The 16,084-nt window shown below is 51.2% G+C and overlaps 1 protein-coding gene and 1 pseudogene across 2 annotated transcripts in view; one reads left to right on the top strand and one right to left on the bottom strand.

Moving 5' to 3' along the window:
• The window catches only part of rps11 (ribosomal protein S11), a 42,171-nt gene that overhangs the window by 24,057 nt on the left and 2,030 nt on the right, over positions 1 to 16,084 (top strand). The window lies entirely within an intron of this gene.
• The window catches only part of LOC122547694 (pleckstrin homology domain-containing family A member 6-like), a 54,412-nt pseudogene continuing 48,913 nt past the window's right edge, over positions 10,586 to 16,084 (bottom strand). The window contains exons 8-10 of the transcript XR_015752549.1: positions 14,929 to 15,059; positions 12,983 to 13,113; positions 10,586 to 11,303 (exon numbers count right to left, since the gene is read on the bottom strand). The product of XR_015752549.1 is annotated as a pleckstrin homology domain-containing family A member 6-like (transcript). The remainder of the gene's footprint in view (positions 11,304 to 12,982; positions 13,114 to 14,928; positions 15,060 to 16,084) is intronic.

The following is a 16,084-nucleotide window of genomic DNA, read 5'->3' as shown; positions in this document are numbered from 1 at the left end:
ATCTCTTGGCTCCTGTATTGGTCACCCAGTGCCTGTTGTGGTACATGTGCCTGGAATTTTCCTATATTGGAAACCAACTTTTTAACTAATGTCAAAATCCATTATGTCAGAAACGAGGAGCAGGAGTAGGCCATTTAGCCCTTTGAGCATATTCTGCCAATCCATGTGATTATGACAGATCCTCTATCTCAATGTCACATAGCCCTTGATGCCTTTAATACCTAAAAATGTATCAATCTCTTGAATGTACTCACAGCCTTCTGTGGTTTCAGATTTCACAGTTTGACCACCTTCTGAATGAAGAAATGTTTTCTTATCTCAGTCCTAAATGATCTTAATCAATTGGACAAAGTTACAAATCACACAACACCAGGTAATAGTCCAACAGGTTTATTTGGAAGCACTAGCTTTCAGTGCACTGCTCCTTACTCAGGTATATGGAACATGTGGTAGCTACCTGACCAAGGTGTAGCGCTCTGAAAGCTAATGCTTCCAATTAAACCTGTTGGACTATAACCTGGTGTTGTGGGATTTTTAACCTTGTCCACCCCAGTCCAACACCGGCTCCTGCACATCATGGCCTTAATCAATTGTGGCAGTGGGCAGAGGAGTGGCAGATGGAGTGTAATTTGGATAAATGAGTGATACACCATTTTGGTAAAACAAACAAGGGCAGGACCTAAACAATTAAAACTAGGGCCTTGGTTCACGTTGTAGCTTTGTAGAACAGAGAGACCTAGGGGTTCAGGTACATAATTCTTTGAAGTTTGAATCATATTGTTAAGGTGATTAAGAAGGCATTAGCAAGTGTTCCTTCAGGCATTTGTGTATAGAAGTTAAGGTTGTACAGGACTGGTGAGGCCACTTCTGGAGTATTGCATCCAGTTCTGGTCGCCCTGTTAGAGGGAGCATATTATTAAGCTGAAGAGGGTTTCATAAGAGATTGGTTCAGGATGTTGTCAGAAATGGAGGGTTTGAGTTAAAGGAGGCTGGATAGGCTGGGACTTTTCTCACTGCAGCGTAGGAGGTTGAGGGGTGACCTTATAAAGATTTATATGATAATCAGAGGATATGGATAAGGTGATAGCAGCTGTCTTTTCCCTAGGATGGGGAATTTCAAGACCAGGGATCATATTTTTAAGGTGAGAGGAGAAAATATTAATAAAGATATGAGGGGCAATGTTTTAAACAGAGGGTGGTTGATGTGTAGAATGAACAGAGTCTAGATTAGAGTGGTGCTGGAAAAGCACAACAGCACCTCAGGCAGCATCCGAGGAGCAGGAGAAATCGACGTTTCGGACAAAAGCCCTTCATCAGGAATACATGGCTTGTATTCCTGATGAAGGGCTTTTGCCCAAAAAGTTGATTTTGTTGCTTCTCGAATGCTGCCTGAGGTGCTGTTGCGCTTTTCCAGCACCACTCTAATCTAGACTCTGGTCTCCAGCATCTGCAGTCATTGTTTTTACCGTGTGGAATGAACAGCCAGAGGAAGCAATGGATGCAGGTACAGGTACTATGTTTAAAAGACATTTGGATATGGGCCACTGTGGGTGGCACAGTGCCTCAGTGGTTAGCATTGTGCCTCACAGCACCAGGGACCCGGGTTTGATTCCAGCCTTGGGTGCCTGTCTGTGTGGAGTTTGCACCTTCTCCCCGCGTCTGCGCGGGTTTCCTCTGGGTGCTCCAGTTTCCTCCCACAATCCAAAGATGTGCAGGTCAGGTGAATTGGCCATGCTAAATTGCCCGTAGTGTTCAGGGATGTGTAGTTTAGGTGCATTAGTCAGGGGTAAATTTAGGATAATAGGGGAGGGGAATGGGTCTGGGTGGGTAATTCTTCGGAGTATCAGTGTGGACTTGTTGGGCCAAAGGGCCTGTTTCCACACTATATGAATTCTATTCTATAAATTCATGAATAAGAAAGCTTAGGGGGGGTGGGGATAGGGATATTGGCCAAGTGCAGGCAGATGGGACTGGTTTAGTTTGAGATTATGGTCAGCATGGACTGGTTAAACTGAAGGGTCTGTTTCTGAGCTGTATGATTCTCTGACTCTCTACCCTGTATCCGAAAATTGGGACCCATAGTTCTCGACTCTGCTGCCAGGGGAAACATCCTTTGGCTCTTAGACACAGTTGGTGCTTTGTCCCAAGTTTCAAATTTGACACTGGGTTGTTGCTGTCTTTATTGTTTGAGAAAGACAATTACTGTTGAGCATGAATCATAGAATCGTTCAGCACAAAGCAGGCCCTGTCAGTTATTGTGTGACCTATTGTTCTGCTGTTAACCCATTGCTCGACATATTCTCCCCCCTTCATGTATTTATTCAATTCCCTTGTGTTTTCTGGCAGGAATTATGGAATTGTAGGGAAAGGCTGATAGCAGGGATCCCCTTAACCAACATCACCAAAAGTAGCTTCACTACTCAGTATCCCATTGCTGACTGTGGGTTATTACTCTGTGTAAAAGAGAAAAGGCATTTCAGATTTCGGAACATTGCATATGCATCTGTTTCAGTGCTTGAACAGGAGCTGATGTCTTTGTCAGATTTGAGTGTTATTTCCATTGACAGGGTCACCTCAAGCAGGGCTTTGCTGATAAATTGGCAGATCACATTTATGTTAGAGGGATGGCCATTTTGAAGAGAAAATCTACCATCAGCCCAAAGACAGCAGTACATGAGGCGCGTTCACAACCACCTCATCAACCGGGAACAGCAATCAATAAAGCATTTCTAAAGTCTCCACATCCCAAGAAAAAAATTTAATAAACTCAAGACTCAGTAAAAGTAGGAATTCAAATAAGTAATGCTGAAAGAGTTTGTGTTGGGTCATTGGTAATGAACAGTTATAAAGACTTTACTGAATTGTCAATGTTTCTAACTTCCATGAGACCAAACACATGAAACCTGAAGCAGATAGTCAGTAATGGCCAAGGCTGGACCCTTTCTGACAATGCATCGTGAGCATTCCCATCACATGACAGCAGTCTCATTTCATCGAGTTTTCTATCATGCTGTTCTCAAGGTGACAGAAAGTGAGAGCTGGGATTGAAGACATCCACAAACTGCCCTTCACTGTTTCCAGGACAGAAGGTGAAGTCCAGCTCACTTTCCTCTCACTGTATGGGCCTTACCCACTTGGTGCAGCCCAACATGAAAGGAGGAACCTCTCTCTACACTGGCTGTGTGACTGGCTTGGCCAGTGGAACAGACTGGTCTCACTCCTTCCACTCTGTACCAGGGTGAGGTATCCAAAGTTACCACTGACAGAAGGACGTTTACTGTGTGTGATGTGATAGAGGTGTTTCTCTAACCGATAATAGTAAATACAAACCTGAACATTCACCTCTAACCCGGTAGAGTGGGGGCAGCTCTCATTTAAATGAACCCCGAGTATTTTTTAGAAGCAGCTGAGGAATTTACTCGACAGTGTCTCTGCAGAATCTTCACCTTCCTCTGCTGCCAGCTCTCATGTATCCACTGCCACCCTGCTCCCTAGAAACCAACTATCACAGTCACCTCTTCCTCCCAAACACACTGATTCTTTCAAATCATTCCCCGACCAATTAACCACTGCCCCCACTGAGGCCAATTACCCCCCTCCCTGTCATTCACCCCCCCCCACGTCACTCTCCCCCCTCTCCCTGTCACTCTCCCCCCTCTCCCTGTCACTCACCACCTCTCACGTTCACTTATCCCTTTCTCCCTGTCACTTATCCCCCCTCTCACTGTCACTCTCCCCCCTCTCCGTCACTCTCCCCCCTCTCCCTGTCACTCACCACCTCTCACTTTCACTTATCCCTTTCTCCCCGTCACTCTCCCCCCTCTCCCTGTCACTCTCCCCCCTCTCCCTGTCACTCTCCCCCCTCTCCCTGTCACTCTCCCCCCTCTCCCTGTCACTCTCCCCCCTCTCCCTGTCACTCTTCCCCCTCTCCCTGTCACTCTTCCCCCTCTCCGTGTCACTCACCCCCCTCTCCGTCACTCTTCCCCCCTCTCCATCACTCTCCCCCCCTCTCCCTGTCACTCACCACCTCTCACTTTCACTTATCCCTTTCTCCCCATCACTTATCCCCCCTCTCCCTGTCACTCTCCCCCCTCTCCCTGTCACTCTCCCCCCTCTCCGTCACTCTCCCCCCTCTCCATCACTCTCCCCCCCTCTCCCTGTCACTCACCACCTCTCACTTTCACTTATCCCTTTCTCCCCATCACTTATCCCCCCTCTCCCTGTCACTCTCCCCCCTCTCCCTGTCACTCTCCCCCCTCTCCCTGTCACTCACCACCTCTCACTTTCACTTATCCCTTTCTCCCCATCACTTATCCCCCCTCTCCCTGTCACTCTCCCCCCTCTCCCTGTCACTCTCCCCCCTCTCCCTGTCACTCTCCCCCCTCTCCCTGTCACTCTCCCCCCTCTCCCCCCTCTCCCTGTCACTCTCCCCCCTCTCCCTGTCACTCTCCCCCCTCTCCCTGTCACTCTCCCCCCTCTCCCTGTCACTCTCCCCCCTCTCCCTGTCACTCTCCCCCCTCTCCGTCACTCTCCCCCCTCTCCATCACTCTCCCCCCCTCTCCCTGTCACTCACCACCTCTCACTTTCACTTATCCCTTTCTCCCCATCACTTATCCCCCCTCTCCCTGTCACTCTCCCCCCTCTCCCTGTCACTCTCCCCCCTCTCCCTGTCACTCTCCCCCCTCTCCCTGTCACTCTCCCCCCTCTCCCTGTCACTCTCCCCCCTCTCCCTGTCACTCTCCCCCCTCTCCCTGTCACTCTCCCCCCTCTCCATCACTCTCCACCCCTCTCCGTCACTCACCACCTCTCACTTTCACTTATCCCTTTCTCCCCATCACTTATCCCCCCTCTCCCTGTCACTCTCTCCCCTCTCCCTGTCACTCTCCCCCCTCTCCCTGTCACTCTCCCCCCCTCCCTGTCACTCTCCCCCCTCTCCCTGTCACTCTCCCCCCTCTCCCTGTCACTCTCCCCCCTCTCCCTGTCACTCTCCCCCCTCTCCCTGTCACTCTCCCCCCTCTCCCTGTCACTCTCCCCCCTCTCCGTCACTCTCCCCCCTCTCCGTCACTCTCCCCCCCTCTCCGTCACTCACCACCTCTCACTTTCACTTATCCCTTTCTCCCCATCACTTATCCCCCCTCTCCCTGTCACTCTCTCCCCTCTCCCTGTCACTCTCCCCCCTCTCCCTGTCACTCTCCCCCCCTCCCTGTCACTCTCCCCCCTCTCCCTGTCACTCTCCCCCCTCTCCCTGTCACTCTCCCCCCTCTCCCTGTCACTCTCCCCCCTCTCCCTGTCACTCTCCCCCCTCTCCCTGTCACTCTCCCCCCTCTCCCTGTCACTCTCCCCCCTCTCCCTGTCACTCTCCCCCCTCTCCCTGTCACTCTCCCCCCTCTCCGTCACTCTCCCCCCTCTCCGTCACTCTCCCCCCCTCTCCGTCACTCACCACCTCTCACTTTCACTTATCCCTTTCTCCCCATCACTTATCCCCCCTCTCCCTGTCACTCTCCCCCCTCTCCCTGTCACTCTCCCCCCTCTCCCTGTCACTCTCCCCCCTCTCCCTGTCACTCTCCCCCCTCTCCCTGTCACTCTCCCCCCTCTCCCTGTCACTCTCCCCCCTCTCCCTGTCACTCTCCCCCCTCTCCCTGTCACTCTCCCCCCTCTCCCTGTCACTCTCCCCCCTCTCCCTGTCACTCTCCCCCCTCTCCCTGTCACTCTCCCCCCTCTCCCTGTCACTCTCCCCCCTCTCCCTGTCACTCTCCCCCCTCTCCGTCACTCTCCCCCCTCTCCGTCACTCTCCCCCCTCTCCATCACTCTCCCCCCCTCTCCCTGTCACTCACCACCTCTCACTTTCACTTATCCCTTTCTCCCCATCACTTATCCCCCCTCTCCCTGTCACTCTCCCCCCCTCTCCCTGTCACTCACCACCTCTCACTTTCACTTATCCCTTTCTCCCCATCACTTATCCCCCCTCTCCCTGTCACTCTCCCCCCTCTCCCTGTCACTCTCCCCCCTCTCCCTGTCACTCTCCCCCCTCTCCGTCACTCTCCCCCCTCTCCATCACTCTCCCCCCCTCTCCCTGTCACTCACCACCTCTCACTTTCACTTATCCCTTTCTCCCCATCACTTATCCCCCCTCTCCCTGTCACTCTCCCCCCTCTCCCTGTCACTCTCCCCCCTCTCCCTGTCACTCTCCCCCCCTCCCTGTCACTCTCCCCCCTCTCCCTGTCACTCTCCCCCCTCTCCCTGTCACTCTCCCCCCTCTCCCTGTCACTCTCCCCCCCTCCCTGTCACTCTCCCCCCTCTCCCTGTCACTCTCCCCCCTCTCCCTGTCACTCTCCCCCCTCTCCCTGTCACTCTCCCCCCTCTCCCTGTCACTCTCCCCCCTCTCCCTGTCACTCTCCCCCCTCTCCGTCACTCACCCCCCTCTCCCTGTCACTCACCACCTCTCACTTTCACTTATCCCTTTCTCCCTGTCACTCTCCCCCCTCTCCCTGTCACTCTCCCCCCTCTCCCTGTCACTCTCCCCCCTCTCCCTGTCACTCTCCCCCCTCTCCCTGTCACTCTCCCCCCTCTCACTTTCACTTATCCCTTTCTCCCTGTCACTCTCCCCCCTCTCCCTGTCACTCTCCCCTCTCTCCCTGTCACTCTCCCCTCTCTCCCTGTCACTCTCCCCCCTCTCCCTGTCACTCTCCCCCCTCTCCCTGTCACTCTCCCCCTCCATGTCACTCTCCACCCCTCCCTGTCACTCTCCCCCTCCATGTCACTCTCCCCCTTTCCCTGTCACTCTCCCCTCCCTATCACTCTCCCCCCTCTCCCTGTCACTCTCCCCCCTCTCCCTGTCACTCTCTCCCCTCTCCCTGTCACTCTCTCCCCTCTCCCTGTCACTCTCCCCCCTCTCCCTGTCACTCTCCCCCCTCTCCCTGTCACTCTCCCCCCTCTCCCTGTCACTCTCCCCCTCCATGTCACTCTCCACCCCTCCCTGTCACTCTCCTCCTCCATGTCACTCTCCCCCTTTCCCTGTCACTCTCCCCTCCCTGTCACTCTCCCCCCTCTCCCTGTCACTCTCCCCCCTCTCCCTGTCACTCTCCCCCCTCCATGTCACTCTCCCCCCTCTCCCTGTCACTCTCCCCTCCATGTCACTCTCCCCTCCATGTCACTCTCCCCCTCTCCCTGTCACTCTCCCCCCCTCCCTGTCACTCTCCCCCCCTCCCTGTCACTCTCCCCCTCCATGTCACTCTCCCCCCCTCCCTGTCACTCTCCCCCCCTCCCTGTCACTCTCCCCCCTCTCCCTGTCACTCTCCCCCCTCTCCCTGTCACTCTCCCCCCTCTCCCTGTCACTCTCCCCCTCCCTGTCACTCTCCCCCTTTCCCTGTCACTCTCCCCCCTTTCCATGTCACTCTCCCCCTCTCCCTGTCACTCACACCGCTCTCCCCGTCACTCACCCCCCTCTCCCTGTCACTTATCCCCCCCCCTCCCTGTCACTCTTCCCCCCTCCCTGTCACTCTTCCCCCCTCCCTGTCACTCTTCCCCCTCTCCCTGTCACTTATCCTCCCTCTCCCTGTCACTCACCCCCCTCTCCCTGTCACTCACCCCCCCTCTCCCTGTCACTTATCCTCCCTCTCCCTGTCACTCACCCCCCCTCCCCGTCACTCACCCCGTCCCTCTCCGTAACTCTCCCTGTCATTTACCCCCACCCCGTCACCTGTATCTCCTTACCTACACGTCTGATGTGTTAAAGTCCAAGTCTACACTAACCAGTGATTTAAAGCAGAAAGGTTTTTGTAGATGACCATTCCATTATTGGTGGGTATAAACCTGTACTCTCCCTCCCCCTAAGCCTGACCTCTCTCCTTGGAGGGGGCAAAGGGGCCATGTGCAGTCTCCTGTTTGGAACGTTAGCTGTCGTCATCGATTCCAACCTCTCCTTTCAAATGACAAATTAGGGAAATCAAAGCTAGCTTTAACAGTAAGGCTCATGACCCAAGAAAATACTAATTTTTAAAAATTGTAAATTGTTGATTCAGTTCATCTCCGTTTGGAATCTCCACCTTCAGCATCACAATCAACTTCCTGGTTCATTTCCTTCCACACCCACACACAACCACACACACACACACACACATCCACACATCCACACCCCCCCCCCCCCCCTCCCCCCCACACACTCGAGGGGCCTCTGCTTATCTTTTCATTTGTAAATTTGTAGCTTTACAGACTCATTCCTGAGTTTCACAACTTCTGACCATAAACGCTCCCCCCAGTGTCCCTGCACAGAGGCCACCCATAAAGATTCTACTCCACAATTCAAACTTGCCTTAGACAACCCTTCTGTCTCTTGTCCCATTAATATCTCCTTTCCCCTTGCACCATCATCACTTTGTCCTTCAGTCTGTCCTCCTTTTCACCCGATCACAAATCTTCCCATTCATTCTGTCCTCACAGAATTGTTATGTGACACCAGGAGGCCCTTCTGCCCATTGTGTCAGTACTGGTTCTTTGACTAGTTTACTTGGTGCCAATCTCCCACCTGTAACTCTGCGCACAGGTTTTAATTCAAGCATCAACCAATGCCCTCCTGAAAGCCTCCCTTGGACCTGCACTTCCAGACTGTGCATTTCAGAACTGAAACATTCACCTGCAAAACATTTTAAATTTTACATTCTGAAACAGTTTTTCCCATCTATTTTCAGTCCAGACATCATGTTTATCAAATCTTGTCTGAAATCTCAACTTAGTCGTCTCCTCTCCAATCTCTCCTTATGACTGAAGTTTCTCATCCTTAAAGCTATTCTCATAAACATAATCTGTACTCTCTCTGAGGCATTCACATCCTTCCTAAAAGGTGTGCTGTTGAGAACTATATACAGTGCTCCAGCTGAGGTCTAACGAGTATCCTGTATAAGTTCATCATAACATCTCTGCCCTTGCGCTCTGTGCTCCAACTAATGAAGTCTAGAGTACTGTATGCTTTATTATTAACAGCTCTCTCAACCTGTCCGTCCTGTCACCCTTTATGTATCTATACACCCAGATGTCTCTGCTCCTGCACACCCTTTAGAACATACCCTTTATTTTCCACTGTCTCCATTGTACCAATGCATCAGCTCACAGTTCTCCACAACAAAACTTCCTCCAACCTGAAAAATATCCATTAACCATTACTCCTTGATTCCTGTCCCCCTGCCGCAGTTGTATCAACATTGTGACTGACCTTTTGATACCAGGATCTATCAGTTTCCTTTCAAGGTGCTGTGTGCCACTGTATCAAACATCTTTTGGAATTCCAGCTACATTAATAGCCTCATCCTCATTTAGCCTCTTCCCTGTTATCTCTTCAAATAATTCCAACAAGTCACTTTGACATTATTTTCACTTATCAAAACCATACTGGCTCTTTGGAAATAGCCCACATTTGTCCTTCTGATTATTAATTCTAACCCTCATAAGTGTTCCTACAAGGTTGTCACCACTGGCGTTAAACTGACTGGCCTGTAATTGCTGGGATTATCCGTATAACCTTTTTGAACAAGGGTGTAACATTTGCAATTCTCTGACACCACGCCCAAGTCAGAGAACAATGAAAGATTGTGACCAGTGCCCACAATTTCCACTCTCACTTGCCTCAATATCCTCTGTGTATCCATTAGCTCCTCCTTATTAATTTTAAATCTTCCTAGTGACTGAGTTACCTCTCTCCTATCCATGTATTTACTTAAAAACCTTTCAATCTAATTTCTTCCAGTTCTGATGAAGATCATTCTCTTGAAATGCTCAGTCAAATTTTAATTCAGTTCATTCCTCACTTCCTGTTAGTCTCGAATGAAATATCTCCTGATTATCTCAAATTCCATTTTAGTCAATTTATGAAGTTTAGTGAATTAATTTGAATTGAATCTGGGCAGTTTGCACAGACTGTTTGGGGTCCATTGGGGATGGCTAGGGGAGGGAGGGGTGTTGGGGGGGGGTGGAGTTGGGGTTGTGACCAGGCAAGACCTGGCCCCCCACCTGCTAACGACCAAGGAGAGTCTCACTACAGTGACTTGCAGAGATAAAACGTCAGTGAGTGATGGGGTGGGGAGGATGGTCAGTGCTGCATTGACCCTGTCCCCTGTAGTGGACCATTGCTCAACTGGGAGCTCAGCATGTGACAGTGAGGACCAAATGGCTCTCCCGGTCAACATTGAAGGAAGGAATTTTCTAGAACCAGAAACTAACATCATGAGTGGACAGTCTATTACTTTAAAATTCTTCACCCCCCTCCCCCCTCTCCATCTCACCAACAGAGTATCATACAGAGACCCCATTGCCAGACTATTCCTTTTGATCTAAGTGACAGATTTGAAAGTAATTATTAATGATGGTGAACAAAGACCATCTGGATCTGATGGAGTGATCTCCTCTTCTTCCTGCTTTAATGATATTGAGCCATCGGTGACCGTGAGGGAATGAAGTGGATCATTTCAGATCACAGCAGGCTGTGTCGTTCCAATCGGTTGTGTTATGGAGATAGTTTGTTGACACACCATCACCCCAGTCTGCAAACAGAGACTCCCACCTGGTGATTCAATTAATTTGTTGATGTCAGAGAGTGGGAATGAATGGAGTATGGTTCTCCTGGTGTGTTCCATTCTCAGAGGCAGTTTATTAACTCTCCTCAATCCCCTTTGCTCAGGCTGAGACCTGTGTAACCTTTGACCTCTCCATGAGGTTATTGTGGTTGTTGAAGCTGGACTCGCCCCATCCACCTCGTGTGGTGAATCCAAGCGGCTGGCGGATTTCCATTATCCCAGTTTGGGATCTTTATGCTGCACTGTTTACCCTGGATTACTGGGACCACTGGAGACACTTTCCCTTGTTGACCTCTGATTGGGTCAGAAGTCACATGCCACCAGGTTATAGTCCAACAGATTTATTTGAAGTCACAAGCTTTCGGAGCACTATTCCTTCATCACACTTCACCTGATAAAGGGGCAGTGCTCCGAAAGCTTGTGATTTCAAATAGACCCATTGGATTATAACCTGGAGTCATGTGACTTCAGGCCTTGACCAGCCCCGTGCTACACCAGCACCTCCACATCACTGCCTCTGATTGGTACTTTCCCATTGGTTATTTTGGCCTGAATTTGTGTTGGCTGATTCTTCATAATATCCTGAGTGTGGATTGATTGTCTCTTTGTGATGTCCTAAATTGAAAGTGAGTCCATTTTGCTGCAGTTCTGACTGAGACGCAGTTTCCTCAGAGAGTCCTGTGCCCTGGGGACTGTTTGACTTCTCCTCCTGCTTCCGGAACTCAGCTAAAGCTTTAGCTAAAAAGCAAATAAGGGAAAGAAAATCAGATGCGTCACTGGGCATTTCAGATTCAATGGCTAATAACAAGACTCCCTTCTTTCAACTGGATTTGCCCCATCGCTCCGACGTTGTCCCAACATCATCCCAACATAGTGGGTGGCACAGTGGTTAGCACTGCTGCCTCACAGCGCCAGAGACCTGGGTTCAATTCCCGCCTCAGGCAACTCTCTGTGTGGAGTTTGCACATTCTCCCCGTGTCTGCGTGGGTTTCCTCCGGGTGCTCCGGTTTCCCCCACAGTCCAAAAACAAATGTGCAGGTTAGGTGAATTGGCCATGCTAAATTGCCCGTAGTGTTAGGTGAAGGGGTAAATGTAGGAGAATGGGTCTGGGTGGGTTAGGCTTTCGTAGGTCGGTGTGGACTTGTTGGGCCGAAGGGCCTGTTTCCACACTGTAAGTAATCTAATCTAAGTAATCTAATCTAATCATCCCATCATCATCCAAAAATTGCTGCAACGTCGTCGCAAAATCATCCCAAAATTGCGTCATCCCATCACCCCAACATTATCCCAAAATCACCCCAACATCACCTCAATAACATCCCATTACCTCATCACCCTAACACTGCTCCAACATCATCCCAAAATTGCCCCATCAACCCAATATCATCCCATCACACTAATATCATCCCAAAATCATCCCAACATGGCCCCAATATCATCCCATCACCTCATCGCCCCAACACGCCCCAACACGCCCCAAAAGCACCCCAACATCGCCCCAAAATCACCCCAAAATCACCCCAACACCTTTCTGCATCATTCCAAAAACACTCCAACATTCACTGACATTGTGACCATTTCAGAGAAAGGTCACACTGGAATCATCTGCCGTCCAACTCAAAGCTTTCACCTTTACTTTCCAGGCTGTCGTGAAAAGGTGACACTTTGAGGGGGGGGTGTGGGGGAATGGGGAAGCATTGTAGCAGCACTGGGGAGTGGGGTGCTGGGTCGTGGGGGGGTGGGATGGGGTGGGGTTGTAGCGACACTAGGGAGTGCGGTGGTGGTGGTAGGTGGGTTTGGTGTGGATGCTCTTGAGAGAGTCAGCATGGATAAGCGCCAAATGATCTTGTTTTGAATGAATCAATTACCTGATTCTCTGTCTCAGTCATACGTTACAGACCGAATTCAGGTTTATTCTTTGACCTGGCGATATATGAACTCAGTTCTTTGTTATTTGTCCACTACATGCCATTGCCTCTGTTTCTAACCCTGTGCTGGCTGTGATCAGGGTGTGTCTGATGGGGACAGTGTAGAGGGAGCTTTACTCTGTATTCAAAGAGTTGAGTGTTTCACTTTCAGTTTAAAATAGTACAGGGAGCTTTACTCTGTCTCTCACTCTGTATTGTACCTCCTGTGAGGTGTTGGATAGGGACAGTGTAGAGCAGGCTTTACTTTCAGTTTCAAGAGTAGAGAGAGCTTTACTCTATATCCTAGCCCATGCTGTCCTTATCCTGGGAATGTGTCATTGGGACAGAGTAGAGGTAGCCTCAGTCTGTATCTAACCCTGTCTTTGGAGTGTTTGATGGAGACAGTGTAAAGGGAGCTCTGCTTTCAGTTTAAAAAAAGGGCTGGGGATGAGTGTGGAGGGATTGCTAACAGGATCTGGTGAATACGGCGGTTGGTTCAGCTGGCTTTACCTGCCAGGGCCTTGCTGTGCTGTGAGGCTTCAGTGGCGAGACTGTACGAGAGAGTAATAATCCGCTCCCTCTCTCTCTCTCCCAGCTGCATGGCTCGATCTGCAGCGGCCCAGTTCCCAGCTACAGCAGGACTGGAATTAAACAGAAATATACCTTTACTTGATGTGTACTCATGTCCAGCAAGGCCAGAGGCCTAGATCCATGATACCGCTGCAGTGAGTAGGACCACAAGCAGCTACAGGGAATAGAATAGAACACAGCTCCTCAGCGCCGAAATAATAGAGATCCCCCCCCAGCAGAATCCCAGAATAAGAGGGACATAGCCCCCACCCCCCGAACCCTGGAATAACAGGGACACAGCCCCCACCCCCCGAACCCTGGAATAACAGGGACACAGCCCCCACCCCCGAACCCTGGAATAACAGGGACACAGGCCCCACCCCCCGAACTCTGCAATAACAGGGACTGATTGGGGAGTGCAGTGATTCACTGGGACCATAGATAAAGGCTGGAGGTCACTCTGTTCAGTTGTGAGTGACAACTGGGGCAGTACTGGGGAGTGTGGGGAATGTGGGGGTCAGTGAGTCGGGGTGGGGAATGTGGGGGTCAGTGAGTCGGGGTGGGGAATGTGGAGGCGGTGAGTCGGGGTGGGGGTCAGTGAGTCGGGGTGGGGAATGTGGGGGTCAGTGAGTCGGGGTGGGGAATGTGGAGGCGGTGAGTCGGGGTGGGGGTCAGTGAGTCGGGGTGGGGAATGTGGGGGTCAGTGAGTCGGGATGGGGAATGTGTGGATCGGTGAGTCAGGGTGGGGAATGTGGGGGCAGTGAGTCTGGGTGGGGAATGTGGGGGCAGTGAGTCGGGGTGGGGAATGTGGGGGTCTGTGAGTCGGAGTGGGGAATGTGGGGGCGGTGAGTCAGGGTGGGGAATGTGGGGGCGGTGAGTCAGGGTGGGGAATGTGGGGGCGGTGTCGGAGTGGGGAATGTGGGGGCGGTGTCGGAGTGGGAAATGTGGGGGCGGTGAGTCAGAGTAGGGAATGTGGGGATCAGTGAGTCACGGTGGGGAATGTGGGGGCGGTGAGTCGGAGTGGGGAATGTGGGGGCGGTGAGTCAGAGTAGGGAATGTGGGGATCAGTGAGTCACGGTGGGGAATGTGGGGGCGGTGAGTCGGAGTGGGGAATGTGGGGGCGATGAGTCGGGGTGGGGAATGTGGGGGTCGGTGAGTCAGGGTGGGGAATGTGGGGGCGGTGAGTCGGAGTGGGGAATGTTGGCGTTGGTGAGTCGGAGTGGGGAAAGTGGGGGTCAGTGAGTCGGAGTGGGGAATGTGGGGGCGTGAGTCGGGGTGGGGAATATGGGGGTTGAGGATGTGGGCTGGCTGCTGAGACACAGGGTATTATGCCATTGGTCACTGGGTGAATGTGATGGGGGAAGGTTACGATGGTGTAGATCAGTGTCCCCCCCTGGAGGTCAGACTAAAGTATTGAATGTTCCGTCAGAGACCAGACCACAATAAAACCAAGAGAAGCAGTCAGTCAGTCTGAAACAATGACATTTATCAAAGATCCTGTTGTGGGGGACAGATCGTTGTGACCAGGAATTCCAGCCTCTCTCTCTCACTATCCATTGTCCCGACTCGTGAACCTCACTCAATATTCTCCAACCTGTCCAAACAAACAGAGTAGACAACAGCTAAATAATTCAACACAATCAATCAGTTAGACAGCTGAAACCAACATTACGGACCCTGAAGTGCTCTCCTTATCGGAAAGAGAGCATGTTAAGGACAGTAAACACAGATTTAATAACAATCTCTAAAGGAAATTGGATAAATTGTTGAAAATAAATGGTCAGGACTCTGGGGAAGCAGCAGGGAATGGGATTATCAAAGAGCTGGCAGTTACACAATGGGCCGAATGGCCTCTTTAGGACCTGTCTGGTTCTGAGGTTCCTCACCTGGTCTTTGCGATCATGGTCTTGATTTTCTGCAATGTTCTTTCCTTCTCCTGCAGCTGCTCTGGGCTAAGGGGTGTCCCAGGGTCTGCATCGATGTATCGGGAGGTGATGATTACCTTACTGGGATTACACTGTAAGGAAATTAACTCGTTATTAACTCACAGGCCCAATTGGACATGAAGTTCCAACAACGGTGGAAGAGTCTGAAAGGGTTCATACCCATAAGTGCTGGATTTTACATCAGCAGTGTGTGACAGCAAGACAGAGCCATTGTTGTTCAGAGGGACACAGCGAAAGTGGGGGTGGGAGGGGGAAGAGATTAGGAGAGGTCCAGAGGGGAAGTCGGTGGGTGGTGGGGTGAGAGAGCTGGGGGGGGGGGCAGCAGGGGGGAATATAGAGGGATACAGAATGGGACAGGATCTACTAGTTGCTGCCCCTCCCCCAGGGCCCTCTTCCCTCCTCACCCAGGGGATGGGGGGGGGGGTGTGGAGATTTCCCTGTGTCCGATATCCCTATCCCCACCACCAGACTCAGGCATGTACGGGAATAGCACACAAAGTCTATGTGATGATGTCAGCACTTGGAATGAGTGTTTCCTAATGAACACGCGTGTGCAGTTACCCACACTGTCATTTAAATTCAACAAATACATCTGGAATTAAAATCTGGTCTAAACATTAACCATATTGTCAAAAAAATCCCCATCTGGTTCACTAATGTTTTTAGAGAAGGAAATCTGCTCTCCTTACATGGTCTGGCCGACATGTGGTTCGAATCCCACAGCAATGTTGCTGACAGAACTATCCTCTGGGGCAGTAAGAGATGCCCATATACTCTGAGGTGGGCATTTAGCATCACCCAGCATGACTAAGCTGGACTGTCAGTCTCAGTAACAATGTCGATCAGATCAATGTAACTGGGACCTCATCATTATCCAACAACAAACTACATCTTGTTTAAGACCACAGTCTCTACAAAACAGACTCCCAGGTGGATTTTGTCCATCAACAAAAGACCAACTGCATCTGTCAACTCCAACCAGGGCAGGCCACAAATCTACCAAAGAGCTCCTCTGCCCTGGTAAGCCGTAGTGAGGCTTCATCCTGTGATATCAATTGTCCACACTCACACCGTATCCATTCCCACTCATCCTCTC

The sequence above is a fragment of the Chiloscyllium plagiosum genome, unplaced genomic scaffold, assembly GCF_037043375.1.
Source record: "Chiloscyllium plagiosum isolate Xiang-an unplaced genomic scaffold, Cpla_swu_hap1 HiC_scaffold_33, whole genome shotgun sequence".
Lineage (NCBI taxonomy): Eukaryota > Metazoa > Chordata > Chondrichthyes > Orectolobiformes > Hemiscylliidae > Chiloscyllium > Chiloscyllium plagiosum.
The sequence above is the reverse complement of the archived record's forward strand: the minus strand, read 5'-3'. Positions and strand labels throughout refer to the sequence as shown.